Genomic DNA, 5,723 nt, shown 5'->3' on the forward strand with positions numbered 1-5,723 from the left:
GGGGACAGGTCTGTAAGGTGACCTGATCTCATCTTGAGTCAGGACCTCAACCAGCTCTCAGGAGGTTCTGCTCAGCCTTAACTTCTTAACCTTGCTTTATGCGGGGTTTCTGTAGGGAATGGGGGCTGCCGGGAAGGGTGGGTCACAGAGATGGGGACTGTCGGCCCCTCCTCCATGCTAAGCTGGGGATCGGCCCCTCCTCCATGCTAAGCTGGGGATGGAGGCTAGAGTGGGTGGGAGGGGAATGTAGAACAGGTGGCCAGGACGCTAAGCCTTTCCTCCTCCTGGCTGCTTCTCTGATGGCCAGAGGACAGGACGAGTCCCAGGCCTGGCTGGGCTCCTGGGCGCATCAAAGGGGAATGCTGGGCCCTGGAAAGGCTAGTGTTATGGGGTCTGGGTCACAGTGGGGCAGCAGGGATCTGGTGGAGAAGGCAGAGGGAGACTTGGCTCCTGGTCTCAGCTGTGCCTGCCTGTGACCTTACAAGTCAGGGGTAAAAAAGCCTGTTGGGAGGAGAGATGAGAACGTGGAGGAAAGCTCCTTGGAGGAAAGGTACTTGGACCAAGCCTCAGGTGTATCTGTCTGTGGTTGCACAGGCTTCCTAACCGAAACCTCACTTTCAGAGAGCTGAGGGTCCTCTGTCCCCAGGACCTGTGTCCTAGAATTTTTAACACTGCATCCTCAGTATAATGTGCCCTATAATGGCTGCGTCCCTTTTGGGCAACCCCCCGCAAATCCACATTTACAAAACGGTTAATTAGGGGTGACTGTTTGCATTACCAGAAAACTCTCAGGGTTCCTTCCTGAACGAATGTGTCAGAAAGTCTGCAGTCCCCGGTTAATGCACTTGCTCGAGCGTTGAGCAGCCACCAAACCAATGAAGCCATGTTCTGCGAGGAAAACGTTCATGTGACCTGACCCTAGCATCTTCTTTACAGAACATATATGTTGCATAAAGCGAGACCCACTTCTAAAACAAACAAAAAAAATTAACTCTGAATAGCTCAAGGACCTAAATGGAAGACCTACAACAATAAAACTCTTGGAAGAAAACAGGATAAAAGTTTGGTAACAATGGATTTGGCAATAATTTCCTGGATATGACACCTGGATATGATACCAAAAGCCCAGATAACAGAACAAAACAGTAAGGACAAATTGGGCTGCTTGAGGTTAAATTTGTGAATCTAAAGACATTATCATCAGAGTAAAAAGGCAACACATAAAATGTGAGAAAACATTTGCAAATCATGTATCTGATAAGGGATTAATATCCAGAATATATAGAGAACTCCTAAAACTCAAAAAAACCCAACCAACCAAATCCAAAATGGGCAATGAACGTGAATAGACATTTCTCCGAAGAAACACACAAGAGAGAAAGCGGCGGGCGGGGCCCGTAGGGCGGTGAGGAAAGCCTGCACCAAATGCCCCCAGCACTTCCCCTTCGAGGCGCTGTCTCAGGGCAGCAGCTGTGCAAGGAATGTCGGATTGTACACCCTGTTGTGAAGTGCACCTACTGTAGGACTGAGTACCAGCAGGAGAGTAAAACCAATACAGTATGCAAGAAATGTGCTCAGAATGTGCAGTTGTATGGAATGCCCAAACCTCGTCAGCACTGCAGTGTAACTGCAGCGTTCATTGGCAACAAAATGCCAGCGCTGCACAAGTTCAGAGAAGTGTGGGCCACCATATTCTTGTGAACAGTGCAAGCAGCAGTGTGCATTTGACAGGAAAGATGATAGAAAAAAGGTAGACGGGAAATTGTTATGCTGGCTGCACACACTTTCATACAAATGGGTCCTTCAGAAGACCAAAGAGCAGAGGAAGCACCTGAGCAGCCACCAGGAGAAGGAGCAGAAGGAGCAGTACAGTGGTGGCAGCCATTGCAACAGTCAGAAAACACTTCCTACATCTTCAATTCAAAAGGAAATCCCAAAGAAAAAATCCCGGTTTGAGTTGATCACAACCAATGGCGATAGCTTTTCCTCAGACCTGGCTCTGGACTCACCAGGCACTGACCACTCTGTCATCTTTGCCCAACTGAAGGAGGCAGCAGCCACTCTGAAGAAGATGCTGCATGACAAGGATCAGATGATTTTAGAGAAGAGAAGGTCACGGAGTTGAAGCCTGGTTTTCAATACCAAGCATCTCAGATGAGAGCCAAAATGAACCGGATGGAGAAAACCCACAAAGAAGTTACAGAACAACTGCAGGCCAAAAACCGAGAGCTCCTGAAGCCAAGCAGCTGCCTTGTCCAAGAACGAGAAGTCAGGAGCTATAACCTCTCCATGAGAGACCACAAGGACGCTCCTGGCAATAGCAACGGAGTCCTGGCTCAGGGTGGCAACCTGGCTGTTCTCTGGGAATTGCAAGCTTTCTTAAGAAATCTCTATTTTACTATAGTTACCCTTCTTTGTGCGATTGCAGTGGGCTGAATGGAAACACCTGGTTTGTGCCGTATTATGACTGCATGCTTGAATGTTTGGGGTTTCAGGCTCTCTCTTTCTCTTACTCTCCCTCACTCCCCTCTCTCTATCCCAAATCCTTCTCTCAGTACTACTGTCTCTCTTTTGTTACTTTTCTGTGTGTGTTGCTGGTCACTGCTCAGTGTTATGTGCAGAATGGTTTTTTGGTTTTTTTTGGTCCATCATTGCATCCTGCCATACCCATGAGCAAACAGTTTGGCATTAATTACATATCACTGCCACCCTCTGAACTTTGAAAACTGCCACCTTAAGACTTGGTACAGTGGAAGAGACTTTCTCTCTCCAATAAACATTTTGCTTCAGGGTATATACTCTTTGGTTTTTTTTCCAGGTATATTATGTATGAACTTTGAACTACGTATAGCCAGAGTTTTAATTTACTTTTTTAAAAAAGAAACTTTTTCTTGATAAAGGAATAATGGTAGCCTAGCTCATTCTTCTCGTAAAAGTGATGCCTCTTAAAAAAAAGGTCCTACTCTAGCGTTTAGCAAAAGAATCAGATCTTTCCTTTCTTGTTACCTTGGAGTCTTAAAAACTGATTGCTAAGGTGAAACAATTCAATATGTAAGTATGGAGTTAAGTATCTTCTTACATGCTCTTCCAAGAAATCCTCCAAAAGGTACTTAAGGGCAGAAGGAAAGGTTGTCCAGGTTGTACTGGACACTTCTCTCCCCTACCCCTTTCTTGTTTTATGTGACTGATTTTAAATTCTCACACTGCCACCTCTTTTTTAAAAAATACCCTTATATCCGTTGTCATATTGGGCCATTTTCAGGTAACTTTTTTTTACCTGATTCAAAATGGGATAATATTTGGCCTACAGAGCATCTTGGAGGTTAGTATGAGCTGCTCTAGTAGGGACCGTAAGCCTGACTGGGGCAGTGATATCACCTACCCCTTCCCCACTCCTCCCCACCCAGCCCTGCTTTTAATGGAAATGTGTTGAAAACAGGTGCTTCTCTCTCAAAAGCAGCTTGGCCCCAGCCTGAATTTTCTCCTGTTTTCCCTTCAGGCACATGGATTTCCTTTTCCGAGGATAGATTGGCATTTCTAGCCATTGTCTCAGGTCCTCTGTATGATGTTTGTGAAAGGAACTAGAGATGTGTAGTGTGTCATGAAACAGGAAAACTGGCTACCTTGGAATCATTAATGCAGGGGGCAGAACTAGAGTTAAAGGTAATCATAAGGGCAGATGACATTTGTACGTCAGTCTACCAAAAGTGTAGCAGTAAGTTTAACTTGCTAGGCATTTCCTAGGAGCAAATGCTTCTAATTGGTGAGCATTCTCGCAAGGGGAGCCATGCACATAATTGGACAGAGATGTGGAAATGAGTGACTTCCTTCTGGTCAGAGGAACAATGGACCGTGTTACTTATCTATCACTCTAGTAGAGGATGTAATTTTCCCTTCTAAGCAAGGGAAATGGCAGTGCTAAACAGTTTTGTAACTTTTGAATGAGAAACGTTTAGGTAAAAAACTGTCAGATAATATTTTTCAGATGCATTTACATTGACTATGGGGAAAAGATTGTGAAAATAGTCATTTTTTTTTAATTTTAAAGACTTGAGAAATTGTTACATGAAGTGACAATGTAAAAACACATTTAGTTTTATACTAAATCTTTTTTTAAGGTCTTGGCATTTAATATAAAGCAAATCCACACATTTTCTAACTTTCCACAAGTTCTAAAAAGGGAAGGCAGAAACCTCAGTCTTGAAATTTTGGTTTTTAAAAATCATGACACTGTTTTACCATGAAATTGAGTAGCTAACTTTTGGTAACACCTTTTATTTATTTGTATGTTTGATAATGGACCTTTTAAAACACAGGGATGTTTTGGTTTGTACAGACTTTGAAAAATGTGTGTTAATAAAAATTCATATTGAATAAAAAAAGAAACATACAAGTGGCCAATAAGCACATGAAAAGATGCTCAGAATCACTAATCATTAGGGAAATGCAAATGAAAACTACAATAAGGTATCACCTCATACACATTAGGATGGCTATTATCAAAAAAAAAAAAACCCCAGAAAGTATGGACAAGGATGTGGAAAAACTGGAATCCTTGTGCACTGCTGGTAGGGATGTAAGATGTAAAGCAGTTGCAGAAACAGTATGGTAGTTCCTCAGAAAACTGAAAGAATTACCATATTCTCCCACAATTCCACTTCTGGGTATATACCCTAAAGTACTGAAAGTAGGGTCTCAAAGAGATGCTTGTTTACCCATGTTCATGGCAGCATGATTCACAATCGTTAAAATATGTAAAGCAACGTAAGTGTTCATCAAAGAATGAATGGATACACAAAGTGTGGTCCATCCATACACTGGAATAAAAGGAAGGAAGTTCTTTACTACGCTACAACATGCATGAACCTTGAGGGCATTATGTTCATTGGAATCAGCTAATCACGAGTGACAAATACTGTATGATTCTACTTATAGGAGGTATGGAGTCACATCTCATAAAGACAGAGTCGAATGGTGGTTGCAGGGGCTGGGGGGAGGGAGTATGATTTTATAGTTTCAGTTTTACAAGATGAAAAGAGTTATGGGCTTGGATTATGGTGATGGTTGCACAACACTGTGTATGTATTTAATACCACTCAAAATGGTTAAGATGGTAAATTTTATGTGTATCTAACCACGATTTTAAAAAATGGTTTTTAGAAGGATATGAAAAGACACAATAAAACTGTATATATCCATTACTTTCCTATAACACTTTTAAATTTTTATTTCTACTCCACTCATTTCTCCACATAATTTTAAAGAAACTCTCAGATATACCATTTAATCCATGAATATTTTGGAATATATGTTTTTTTAAAAACATAATCCGAAGTCCATTATCACACCTAAAAATCAACAACTTGCGTTTACCATATTCAAATAACCATGAGCGGCAGTCAGCTTCCCTAACGATCACTACAGGGATATAACAAGATCCATACATTTCATTTTGTTCAAATGTCCTTCATCTGATAAGGGTTTAATACCCAGAATATAAAGAACTCATTCTGCAAGGCAACCTACTTTTCAAAAATGGGCAACAGACTTGAACAGACATTTCTCTAATGAAGATACATAGTCAGCAAATACACGAGCAGAAGTTCAACATCATTGGTCACTTAGGCTATCACTGCATATACCCACTACGGGGACTCTAATTTTTGTTTGTTTGTTTGTTTGTTTGCGGTACGCGGGCCTCTCACTGTCGTGGCCTCTCCCGT

General features: G+C 42.0%; 1 pseudogene; it reads left to right on the plus strand.

The window, feature by feature from the left end:
• Positions 1 to 1,363: 1,363 nt before the first annotated feature.
• LOC103081200 (protein FAM76A pseudogene) lies at positions 1,364 to 2,293 on the plus strand (annotated as a pseudogene).
• The last annotated feature ends 3,430 nt before the right edge of the window (positions 2,294 to 5,723 follow it).

This window comes from Lipotes vexillifer, unplaced genomic scaffold (genome assembly GCF_000442215.2).
Source record: "Lipotes vexillifer unplaced genomic scaffold, Lipotes_vexillifer_v1.1 C27443586, whole genome shotgun sequence".
NCBI lineage: Eukaryota > Metazoa > Chordata > Mammalia > Artiodactyla > Lipotidae > Lipotes > Lipotes vexillifer.